Genomic DNA, 12891 nt, shown 5'->3' on the forward strand with positions numbered 1-12891 from the left:
GGATGACATAGAGTTCAGAACCACATTTATAAGGTTACTCAAGAATCTTCTAAAAACCGCTGAGGAACTTAGTGAGACCTTTAAGGATCTTAATGATAATGCCAAAAAAATATATTTTTCAATTTTTAAAAAAATATATTTTTTATTGAATGCAGAGAGGAAGGGAGAGGAAGAGACAGATAGGATCATCAATGGTGAGAGAGAATCATCGATCCCCTGACTCCTGCATACTCCACACTGGGGATGGAGCCCTCAACTGGGGCATGTGCCCTGGCCAGGAATGGAACCCTGACCTCCTGGTTCATATTTCTATGCTCAACAACTGAGCCACGCCTTCAAGGCAGGGTTTATTATCCTATCTAATAAAAGAGTAATATGCAAATTGACTGTCACTCCAACACACAAGGTGGCGGCCCCCATGTGGAAACAAGATGGCCGCAACAAGATGGAAAGCAGGGGAGGGAAGTTGGGGGCGACCAGGCCTGCAGGGGAGGGCAGTTACGGGCAATCAGGCTAGCAAGGGAGTGGTTAGGGGCAATCAGGAAGGCAGGCAGGGAAGCAGTTGGGAGTCAGCAGTCCTGGATTGTTAGAGGTATGTCAGACTGCCCTTTTAGGCCCGATCCTACTGGGATTGGGCCTAAAAGGGCAGTCAGACATCCCATGAGGGGTCCCAGATTGGAGAGGGTGCAGGCTGGGCTGAGGGACACACAGCCCCATGCACGAATTTCATGCACCAGGCCTCTAGTTGTAAATAAATGTTTATTGTAAATAAATGAGATAGATTGAAAGTTTGGGAGATACATTGCTATTGGACGAAAAAACAATAAAAACACGAAGCTCCCAGGACTCAGCTTACTCCCACTCATAACTACTCACTACACAGAGAATGCCCTGCTGTTTGTTTATAGGTGAAATATTTTTCAATGAAACCTACTTCATGTTAGATGTTCACTAACATATTTTAAAAATAGTTGTGCGATGCCAAAACCAGTTTGGCTCAGTGGATAGAGCGTCGGCCTGCGGACTGAGGGGTCCCAGGTTCGATTCCGGTCAAGGGCATGTAACTTGGTTGCGGGCACATCCCCAGTGGGAGTTGTGCAGGAGGCAGCTGATCGATTTTTCTCTCTCATCAATGTTTCTAACTCTCTATCCCTCTCCCTTCCTCTCTGTGAAAAATCAATAAAATATATTTTTTAAAAATAGTTGTGCGTATAGAGGGAGATGTAATTATTAGATATTTGATCAATGGTTTTACTCCTTTATGGGGTTACATTACAGAGATGTACCACCATACCAAATGATTACTTTCTTGTTTATTTTTGACCCCTGGATGTACCCAATATGGGCTCGAACTCGCAATCCTGGCACAGTGAGAGGACGCTCCAACCAGCAGAGTTACTCCTTGGCCAGGACAACATTAATGAATCTTTTTTTTATATATTTTAAAATACATTTTTATTGATTTCAGAGAGGGAGAGAGAGATAGAAACATCAATGATGAGAGAGAATCATAGATCGCCTGCCTCCTGTATGCCCCCCACTGGGGGTTGAGCCCGCAACCCAGGCATGTGCCCTTGACTGGAATCGAACCTGGGACCTTTCAGTCCGCCGGTCGACGCTCTATCCACTGAGCCAAACCGGCCAGGGCTAATGAATCTTTTTGGTGTTGTGAATCCTCACATGAGGCTATTTTTCCATTGAATTTTAAGAAAGTGAAAGGAAGCCGAAACCGGTTTGGCTCAGTGGATAGAGCGTCGGCCTGCGGACTGAAGGGTCCCGGGTTCGATTCCGGTCAAGGGCATGTACCGTGGTTGCGGGCACATCCCCAGTAGGTGTGCAGGAGGCAATTGATCGATGTTTCTCTCTCATCGATGTTTCTAACTCTCTATCCCTCTCCCTTCCTCTCTATAAAAAATCAATAAAATATATTAAAAAAAAAAAAGAAAGTGAAAGAAAGGGGGATAGACACAGAGGGAGAAACGTCTTTGCTGGAGAGACACATAGGTTGGTAGCCTCCTGCATGGGCCAGGGGTCCAGCCTGCAAGGTAGGTACATCCTCTTACCGGAATCAAAGCCAAGACCCTCAGTCCATGAGCCAATGCTGTATCCAGTGAGCCAAATCAGCTAGGGCCAGAATTAATGATTCTTGAGCTAAAACTATGTCCCAATATCTTCTTCAGTGTATCTATTTGACAGGTTTGTTATTCATACGTGACAGATCATTGAAAAATATAAAACAAAAAAATAGGGGATTCGCGGGGAAGGGGTCAACAAAATAGGTTATAATTGTAAGAAGTAAAATTTCTGGCTAGGCCTGTGTTACTTAGTAGATGAGCATTGACCTATGAACCAGGAGGTCAGGTTAGATTTCTGGTCAGGGCACATCTCCGGGTTTCCCCTGCAATCCTCAATAGGGGCATGCAGGAGTCCGAGGAACATTGATTCTCTCTCATCTTTGGTGTTTCTTTCTCTCTCCCTTCCTCTCTGAAATCAATACAATATTCTAAAAAGTATATTATTTCCATTGATCTTAGAGACAGTGGGAGGGGTAGTGGGGAGAGAGAGAGAGAAACACTGATATGAGAGAGACACATCAATTGGTTGCCTCCCTCAGGCACACAGGCAGGGTGGAGACCAAACCTTCCACCCAAGTACCAGACCTGAGTGGGAATCTGTCACCTTGCCCTAACCAGTTTGGCTCAGTGGATAGAGCGTCGGCCTGTGGACTCAAGGGTCCCAGGTTCGATTCGGCTTAAGGGCATGTCCTTTGTTGTGGGCACATCCCCAGTGAGGGGTGTGCAGGAGGCAGCTGATCGATGTTTCTCATCGATGTTTCTAACTCTCTATCGCTCTCCCTTCCTCTCTGTAAAAAATCAATAAAATATATATTTTTAAAAATCTGTCACCTTCTGGTGGGAGGGACAACACTCTTAACTACTGAGCCACACCTGCTGAGCGGTAGATTCCCTTTGAAGGGACCTATAAATTTGAAGTTACATTATATGAAATACGACTGTCATACACATCACGATGTAAGGAAGTTTATCTCAAAGGTATTTCACACCCTGTCCCCTTTGTCTCATTTGTCTGCATGTAGTACCCTCCACCTACAGGTTGCAGGTTTGATTCCTGGACCTACAAATGCTGGATTGGGGGTGTGATTCCAGAGTTCCTGAGGGCGCCTTCGGGAGGCAACAAATGGATGTTTGTCTTGCACATGGATGTTTCTCTCCATCTCTCCCTATCTACATTCACTTTTATAAAAAAACTTTAAAAATATTTTCAAAGCAAGGTATTGTCCAGCTCCTTGGGGCCCCAGACAGCTGTCCTGCCGGCTGGAGGCACCTGCGTGTATGAGCCTAAGTGAAAGCAACAGAGAAGGGCTCAGCCACCTGGAATTACGTGCAGGGATGAGTTTTCGTTGATTTGAGCCACTAAACTTTGGGGTGTTTTATTCCACAACAAAGACTAGTTGTAAGTCGAAACCGGTTTGGCTCAGTGGATAGAGCGTCGGCCTGCGGACTGAGGGGTCCCAGGTTCGATTCTGTTCAAGGGCATGTACCTTGGTTGCGGGCACATCCCCAGTGGGAGGTGTGCAGGAGGCAGCTGATCGATGTTTCTCTCTCATCGATGTTTCTAGCTCTCTATCCCTCTCCCTTCCTATCTGAAAAATATCAATAAAAAATATATTTTTTTTAAAAAAAAGACTCGTTGTAAGAGAAAAGAGTTCCTGAGGTTGAGGTGCCCTGTAATAAAAACCTAACACGTGTGACATGGCCTTGGGACTGGCTGGTGGATAGAGGCTGGAAGGAGACTGTTAGTGGACGCTGCAAGCGAGGGAACTAGGATTGGAGTCTGGAAGCAGAAGAAATCATGTTTTTGTTGTTGTTTTTTGTTTTGTTTTTAGAAATCATGTTATGATCTAGGGAAGAAGTTGCCAAACCTTTTGCCAATAGCACATGAAGCAGAAGAACAACCTGGGCAACCCGTAGACTCAAAAGAAATATTGAATATTGTTGCATTAAGAGATTCAGTTTTGGGTAGTTTTACATAACAGAGAATGAACTTGAGATGCTGAATGTGAAGGACTGAATTGTGCCCCTCAAAATCAATATTTTGAAGACATAACTCCGAAAATGTCTGTATTTGGAGATAGGGGGTTTAGGGAGTTCTTTAAGGTTATATGAGTAACAAGAGTGGGGTCCTAATCTGATAGAAGTGGGGTACTCATAAAAGGAGAAAGAATAACCTGTCTGTACATATTCTTGGATTTTTATATAGATGATAATATCAAGAAAGGATAGTTCAATATCTTTTAAAAAATACATTTTACTGATTTTTTACAGAGAGGAAGGGAGAGGGAGAGTTAGAAACACTGATGAGAAACATCAATCAGCTGTTTCCTGCATATCCCCCCACTGGGGTATCTTTTTTGAGCTAAGTTGGCAATGTTTATTTCTGATATGTTTATTTAATTTTGGAATTAATGTTATTTAATTTTATTATTTCAGAAAGCATTCAAATGTGCTTTCTGAAATAATAAAAGGTATGTAGTGAAAAAACAGTATTTAAGCAAATTCAAGTGTCAAACACATTTGTTTTATTAATGCAGTTTATCACAATTTTCTTTAAAAGTTTTATATTTAAGCAATGCTATTGTCCTAAATGATCACATTTTAGTCATCCAAGACGCATATCTCATGGTGTGACCCTCTGAAAGTCTCTGGAACTCAGCCATATTGAGTCTTGGTCTCCCTGGGGATTGAGGAAGGGAGCAGGAAAGGCTGCTGGTGTGAGCATGAAATTGCCCATCTACCCAGGGAAAGTTGTGGTCACCTCAACAGACCATTGCAACTCTTTGTTTAATGACAGTGCTTACATGAATTCCAATTGCAGTCATGTACCTGGGTTCAAGCCCCTCCCCATCTCCAGGCTACACTGAGATCCCAGTTCCTATAGAGTTGCTTCAGCCTCACTACCAACATCTGCCTGCATGGCCGGGGCGGGGTGGGGGGAGAATTAGCTCCTGACATAACATTTGCAACTGTTATTTTCCAACACTCCTAGAAATCTTTCTGAATGCTTTTATAATAGAGGCTCTGTGCACGAATTCGTACACAGGTGGGGTCTTTTGGTCTGGCTGGTGATCAGGGCTGATCAGGGCCATTTTGCACAGTCTTGGGGAGGACTGTGGGAGGTTGGCTGTGGGAGCACACTGACCACCAGGGGGCAGCTTCTGCATTGAGTGTCTGGCCCCTGGAGTACAGTTTGCATCATGGTGACTGGTCATTACATCAAGGGGTCATAATGGTTGCTTAGGCTTTTATATAGAGAGATTTGAAGCTAAATTTGTGAGTCACTGACTTCCAAACTTCAACATTGGGAATGGAGAGAGATGTTGACATGCAGACGTCATGGCTGGAGGGTGTGTCATTCCATTTTACATTTTAAGGAGGAAATCCACAGGAATGTCTGAAATTTGGAGATCACATTTCACACACCATTTCTGGAGGTTGCATTTGCCCCTGTGGATTGGATCCTCTGCCACGGAGAAGGCTCCTGCTTCATGCAGGTGAGGCTTCATCGGGGTTTCTGTCAGGGCATTCCCCTCCGTCCCATTGGTATATGGATCTGTGTTAATCCAGGATCACACCCACTTGCTTACTCTTGCTTTGTAAAATGTTTCTCAGTGTAAAAAAGTGAATCTTTCAACTTTTCCATATTTGAAGTGTTTTGGCTGTCCCACATCTCTTTGGCTGTCCACAGCCAACATTGCCTTGGAATTTTGATGGGTAATCTACTTATTCTGTAGAAGAGGGAATATTAAGGAATGTCTCAGTTTCTTTGTATCTGCTTTCTTTAGCATTGTTGTGTCATTTTCAGCGTAGAAGTCTTTCACTGTCTTTGCAGAATGGAGTGGCCTTGATGTATTTGTTAGTTATATGTGATGTGTTTTCTGGCTTTCGGTGGCAATACTGAGGGTTGATATTTTATTGGCCTAAAGTGATTAAATACTTATATAGGTTAAACATAATCGTCTGGTCTGACTTACTCTAAATTAAAGGTTTCTAAACAGGTCATATCTTTAAAGTAAATAATGTTTGATAAAACTCTAGGGAATATCTATATTCATGAAAATACTGGAAAATATTCAAAATTTAAAAATCCATTATCAGACTAAGACAACTGATAATGGTTATTATTCTTATAACTTTTAAATATTGATGATTTTAAAATTATTTTGTTTCCCAAATATAAGGAATACTAACAGGAGACATTCTATATTATTTTCAATGGTCCATTATCTAGATTATCGGGACTATTAAATTAATGACATTCATTTAAAAATGGATTCCCAGAACACAAAAACTTCAAAGACCACAACTTACACACAAAATTTTTATCCCTTGAAAACACCTGAATTAAAATTTCTCCCCAACAGTGTTGGAGGAGACCTTATCTCATCAGATTCTAACCATGAATGGATATCTGGGTCTGTCTCTGACACCCCCATTCATCTGCTTCCCTAACTCAAGCTGCGTCTCCATTCAGATGGGGGGACAGGGAGGGGCTGAGAGAGCAGGCTGCCCTTCCCCTCCCCCCTCCTCACTGAGGGTTTAAGGATCCAGGCAAATCGAGGCAGGAAGTTTCTGGTTTCAAATCCAGTTTGCCCGCCTTTTGAATTCTCTGTAACTTCACTGTAAGAATGTGTTGCCGGCCTGTGAAGATCCTGGGAAAGACACCTCCTGGGACATCTGCAGCTGAAGGGCAGGCCAGCCAGTAGCTCTAAGCACAGCCTCTGGGATCTGGAAACTTCTGTGTGAATTCCAGATTCTTCCTCCCCTCTTTATGCTTTGCCACAGCTGCCATTTACTCGCTAGCACCCTAATAAAAGAACAGCCCCTCTACCTGGGGAGCCTTGTGCCATCAAAGGGCACCTGGCCCTTTCCTCCCTTTAAAGAAGTAAAATAAACGCCCTCTCTCAGCTCCTGTCTCTTCTCTCCCTTGTGATCCTTTCACAGCCGCGTCACCAGCCAAACCCCCAACAATGACGTGGGAACTCCACCAGGAAGGGCTGTCCCTGTGGGAGGAGGTGAGGGAACCAGGGCTGTCCCCCTGCTCCTGCCCCGCCCTCCCTCCCTCCCTCTGTCCCTGCAGCTCGGCCCCTCCCCCATCGGGAGTCACTCAGCTCAGGCTCTGGCCACGCCCATCCCGCAGGGAGGAGCATGCGCAGTATCTTGCAGAACCGGAAGCGGCTGTGGAGCGGAAGGTGGCGGTTCCCCCGGAGGAGGTGTTTGTGCTTTAAAGCTGCTGCTCTCCGTCCTCCTCCCAGCAGGGAAGGCTGAGGGGCGCTGCAGGCGCTGAAGTCCTTGTTGAGGTCCCCGCCCCGGAGCCCCTCACGGCGGTGAGTCCGCGTCTCGGAGGCTGCGCAGTGGAGGCGCCGCGTTCCTTTGGGCGGAAACTGAGGCCCCGGCCGCGGTCTGTCCGCCTTTGGCTGTGGGCCACCGCCTGCCGCGGGGTTTTCCTGCTGAAAACCATTCCCGGGGCCGCCGGTCCTCCCCGCGGGGCTGAGAGTCTGGGTCAGGGGGTTCCCGCCCTTTGCTCCCCTCCCCCCGCCTGGCGGTTTCTGCCCAAAGAGCCCGGATGGCTCCCCGGCCTAGCGGTCTGCTCCCCGCCTTCCTAGGCCCACCCCCATTAATAAGGGGTCTGAATGCCAGGGGAGCACAGTTTCCATGGGGTGGGGCTCAGGGGGAAGAACGCGGTGTCCCCAGAAGAGGTGACCTGCCCGCAGGGAGGGGCTTTGTGGGAGCGGTGACTGCGGGGGGCGGGGGACCGGGCTGGGGGGGTCAGGAGAGGGAGTGAGAGAGACAGACACGTGGGAGGGAGAAAGGGCAGTGAGGGGTCCACAGAGAGGGGCCCATAGGGGGTGTGGGAGGGACTGGACGGTGACGGTAGGAGTGAGGGGGTAACTCGGGAAAGGAGCCTGAGGAGGAAGGAAGTGGGGAAATAGGGAGGAGGGGGAGCCCAGAGAGAGGAAGGGGGGCTGAGAGGGAGAGGGTCCTGGTGAGCGGAAGTGGGGCCCACACAGGAGGAGGCAGGTCAGACAGAGACACTGGTTCAGAGGAGAAGAGTTGGGGGAGCGAGTGCAGGGACAGAAAGGGGGGCTCAGGGATGAGGGGGCAGAGGGGGAAGCAGCACGGACTCAGCCAGCTGTGGGGAGCAGGACAGACTGTAACAGGCAGCAGAGGGGCCACGGGCGTGGGGAGGGAAAGACGCAGACGTGTGTGGAGATGGGAGCAATCAGAGACCAGGAGAAAGAGCACCTGAAGGGAAATGGGTTTCAGGAGGTTCATGGTCCAGGTGTAGGGACAGACAGAGAGAAAAGGGGGGAAAGAGCAGGGAGGGGAGAGGGGGGCACAGGAAAGGACCGCAGTGGAGAGAAAGGGAACAGGGAGACAGAGACAGATCCATAGACAGAAATACATAGTAGTGGGAGGAGGGGAACCCTACTCTGGATGAGAGGTGAGCTGATGGGATGTGGATCATTGAATTGTGATATATTGGCTTGTGGCTGTATATGTGTCTATATATATTTAAAATATATTTCTATTGATTTCTGCGAGGGAAGGAGGAAAGAGAGAGATAGAAACATAAATGAAGAGAGGCAATCATAGATCAGCTGCCTCCTGCAGGTTCCTCACTGGGGATCAAACCTGCAACCTGGCCATATGCTCTGACTAGGAATCTCACCATGACCTCCTGGTTCATAGGTCCAAGCTCAACCACTGAGTCACCTTGCCTCGGTGTGCCTTTATATATTTCATTTAACAGCTGAATTGTTTTAGTTACACAGATTTGATGAAAATCATAAATCTCCAGTTATAAGGCTTGGCGATTTTATAATTATTTGCTTCCAATTGCAACCCTTATTAACTCAGAGGGGGGAGACTTGTCTGTTGGTCATGGGTCCGGTGTCATTTCCTGGGATGGCAACGAGGAGGTGGCCTGAACCTGTGACTACCTGATGCTTTTTCAAGTATAATTAGAAGTCTTAGCTTTGCTGTTGTGGTGATTTGTGTGCTTGCATGTGTGTGTGTGTGTGTGTGTGTGTGTGTGTGTGTGTGTGTTTGTTTGCGTGCGCGCTCTTCATCCATGATTTTACTTTTTGTGTCTGTGACACTTCATTTGTTATTTAAGAACATCTTGAGGTAAATCCTCTGGGCCTTCAGATCCCCTGATGAGCTTTAAGAAATGCCCTCGCCCTAACCGGTTTGGCTCAGTGGATAGAGGGTTGGCCTGGGGACTGAAGGGTCCCAGGTTCGATTCCAGTCAAGGGCATGTACCTTGGTTGCGGGCACATCCTCAGTGGGGGGTGTGCAGGAGGCAGCTGATCGATGTTTCTCTTTCATCGATGTTTCTGGCTCTCTGTCTCTCTCCCTTCCTCTCTGTAAAAAACCAATAAAATATATTAAAAAAAGAAAAAGAAATGCCCTCAGGGGCACTTTCCCCCATGGAGTTAGAAAGCTACTCTGGGTGGGTCATCATTGGTTACTGAGGGGCTCCAGGTGATTAGAAGGTGAGGACAAGGGCGGGGCCAGGAGCCATGGTCAGCCCCAGTGGCCCAGCAAGATGCTGGCTGGGCCCTTCCTCACGGCGCTGGCTGGCCTTGGCCTTCGCGCTGATGCTGTTGCTGGCCTCGCTGCTCCCCTCGGCCGCCTACTTCGGGCTGACCAGCAGCGAGCCCCTGACCATCCTCCCGCTGACTCTGGATCCCGAGGCAGCCGTACAGGCACACTACAAGGCCTGCTTCCGGCTGAAGCTGGAGCGGAAGCAGCGAAGTATGTGCTGCCGGGACCCCGTTGGGGCGGAGACACTGGTGGAAGCGGTCAGCATGAGCGCCCTGGAGTGCCAGTACCAGTTCCGGTTTGAGCGCTGGAACTGCACCCTAGAGGGCCGCTACCGGGCCAGCCTGCTCAAGCGAGGCTTCAAGGAGACTGCCTTTCTCTACGCCACCTCCTCAGCTGGCCTGACCCACGCTCTGGCCAAGGCCTGCAGCGCAGGCCCCATGGAGCGCTGTACCTGTGATGAAGCCCCTGACCTGGAGAACCGGGAGGCCTGGCAGTGGGGTGGCTGCGGAGACAACCTTAAGTACAGCAGCAAGTTCGTCAAGGAGTTCCTGGGCTGGCGGTCGAGCAAGGACCTGCGTGCCCGTGTGGATTTCCCCAACAACTTCGTGGGTGATCAAGGCTCGGTTGGAGACCACGTGCAAATGACACGGTGTGTCAGGTTCCTGTACTGTGCGGACGTGCTGGCGGCAGCCGGCACCCTTCCACGAGGTGGGCAAGCGCCTGAAGTACAAGTATGAGACTGCGCTCAAGGTGGGCAGCACCACCAACGAGGCTGCCGGTGAGGCAGGCGCCATTTCACCACCCAGGGGCTGGGCCTCAGGCACAGGTGGTGACCCGCTGCCCCATACACCAGAGCTTGTGCACCTGGATGACTCGCCCAGTTTCTGCCTGGCAGGCCACTTCTCCCCAGGCACCGCAGACCGCAGGTGCCATCGCGAGAAGAACTGCGAGAGCATCTGCTGTGGGCGAGGCCACAACACACAGAGCCGAATGGTGACACGGCCCTGCCAGGGCCAGGAGCACTGGCGCTGCTACGTGGAGTGCAGGCAGTGCACGCAGTGGGAGGAGGTCTACACCTGCAAGGGCTAGTGCCAGGTGGCCAGGCTGCTGTGGGGGTGTGGGCAGCGTGTGCAGGAGAGGCATCTACACTTGCAGACTGAGCCCTGGGCTAGGTGCTCCCAGCACATATGGGCATGAGGCGGGGGCCGGAGCCCAGCCTGGTCTGACCTCTGCATACCCTCTGCTTTCCCCTCCCCAGAAACCGACAGCATTGCACTGATGCTTCCTGTCCTTAAGAGTCCAGTTCCTGTGTCACAGTGCCCCGCACCACTTGGGCTCCCTTCGAGGAGCATGGGTGCACCTTCATGACCACACAGGGCCTCTGTGGCAGCCTGTTGGCTGTCCTCCACCAGCTCTGGTTAGAGTCAAACCACTAGGAGAGGGACGGCCAGTGAGGGGAGGGGGCGCTGCCGCTCCTTCTGACATCAAGCACTTCTCTCTGGAGTAATATCAGTGACTTTTAACTTATTTTAATTTAACTAATATATAATAATTATTTTCTTTGTCCCCATCATGTTCCAGGCTGTGGCTCTCCCAGTCTGCAGTCTGGAGGGCCCCCTTCCTCTCTCCTCACCCCCCCCCCCCCCCGCAGACTTATTTGCCTGATCTTCTTTGTGTTTGAAACCACTAAGGCAAGAGAGACGTTGCTGTCGTTGCTCTAAGAATTAAAGCGAGCTGTGTCTGGCCACCTCCCTCAGGGCTTCTGGAAGTCAGGTTCAAGCTGCTGCCTCCAGAGAAGCCCTCCTGGGAAGGGAGCATGTGGGCACATGGCCCTGCACTCCAGCCCCTAAATGCAGGTTTTGGAGCCTGGGGTGGCAAGGCCGGCCTGCCTTCCCCAAGGGGTATGCATGGGCAGAGGGGCAGGGCCAGCCCCTTGGAGCGTTTATTTCACAAGGAAGGCACAGCTTGCTCTGTGTCATTGTGGGGGAAGCAGGGTGGGGATAGATGTAATGGAGTGTGTTTGAGGCTAGGATTTGGCAAATGGAAGGCTGTGTTCCTTGGCCATGCTGTTGTCTTTGCCAGAAGGAGTAAAGGATGGCCTACACCGACCTGGTTTGGTGTTAGTGTGCGCATACGTGTGCATGTGTGCTTGAGTATGTCTCTGTGTGGTGTGTGCATGCTTGCGCAGTGTGTGCATTTATACGTTGCATGTGTGATGTGTATGCACACATGACTGCACTTGCATGTGTGTATATGAGCACATGTCATGTATGCATGTGCTATGTGTGCATACATGAGTGCGTGAACATATGCACGTGTTCATGGGTGTGTGTGCTTACATGGATGTGTGCATCTAAGCACATGCCTCTGCTGTATGCATTATGTATGCACATGTGTGGAAGCACGGGTGCTGTGTACATATGTGCATGTTCCATGTGTGTGTGTTGGTGTGGTCTGTGGGTGGTTGGGGTGTGACCTGGTCCACCCTGTGCCCTTCCTTAGCGTGGGCCTCTCCTTCCCACATTGACGTGAATGGCGGCCGTGGCTCTGGAGCTTCTGCCCTGGGATTGTCCTGCTCAGCTGGCGGCTGTGCTCCAAGGGTGCAGGCAGTGTGGAACCAGGAACTACTGAGCTAGGGCATTCCTTGGAGTCCCAGGGGCTCCAGGAGCCCCAGGGAACTGTGTTTTTAAAAGAAAACCTATTTATGTTGATGTGGGTCCCTTGGTTCCTGTTTTATAGTGTAAATAGTAAAGTTTATTCTCCTGTGGTTGAGAGGACATACTGTGAATAACTGCTGTGGAGGCCCATCCTGGAAGGGAGCCAGGTGGGCTCCTCAGTGGCAGGAGATGTGGACCTGCCCCCATCTCTGCAGGCCTGGCTGGACCGGGTGAGCTGGGAGATGCAGTGTAGAGGTGAGGTGGTAATGGCTGTGAGACTAATCCATCGACCTCCATAATAGAGACTGAGGAGGGGACATGGGTCCCAGTGGATTCGGAGAGGGCAGCGTAAGTGGCCCCAGTGTCAGTTAAAAAGGAGGTGGGCTTACGAGCCACCCCAGTCGTTACCCAAAGCTCTGTCCCGGTGAGGTAAGTCTGTGGGGCTTTGTCAGGGCCTGGGCAGCTTCGGTTTTCGGTGGTCAGTCCCAGGAGATCTGGAAGCTCCAAACTAGATCCAGAGGGTGGCCTTGTTGGACTGGCTGAGGTCCGACCCGGAGGGGCCCGAGTAAGTCTGATTTCCAGTGGCCTTCCCTTCCACAGACGGT

At 49.8% G+C, this 12891-nt stretch overlaps 1 protein-coding gene and 1 pseudogene across 3 annotated transcripts in view; both read left to right on the forward strand.

The window, feature by feature from the left end:
• The first annotated feature begins 7242 nt into the window (after positions 1–7242).
• LOC308234972 (uncharacterized protein) overlaps positions 7243–12891 on the forward strand; it is a 29190-nt gene continuing 23541 nt past the window's right edge. For both annotated transcript variants that reach the window (XM_080643508.1, XM_080643509.1), the window contains exon 1: positions 7243–7405. The gene's annotated coding sequence lies outside the window, so the exon portion shown is untranslated. The remainder of the gene's footprint in view (positions 7406–12891) is intronic.
• LOC308235324 (protein Wnt-9a-like) lies at positions 9605–10718 on the forward strand (annotated as a pseudogene). The gene has a single exon. The product of its transcript is annotated as a protein Wnt-9a-like (transcript).

Source organism: Plecotus auritus (assembly GCF_963455305.1).
Source record: "Plecotus auritus genome assembly, chromosome: 10".
NCBI lineage: Eukaryota > Metazoa > Chordata > Mammalia > Chiroptera > Vespertilionidae > Plecotus > Plecotus auritus.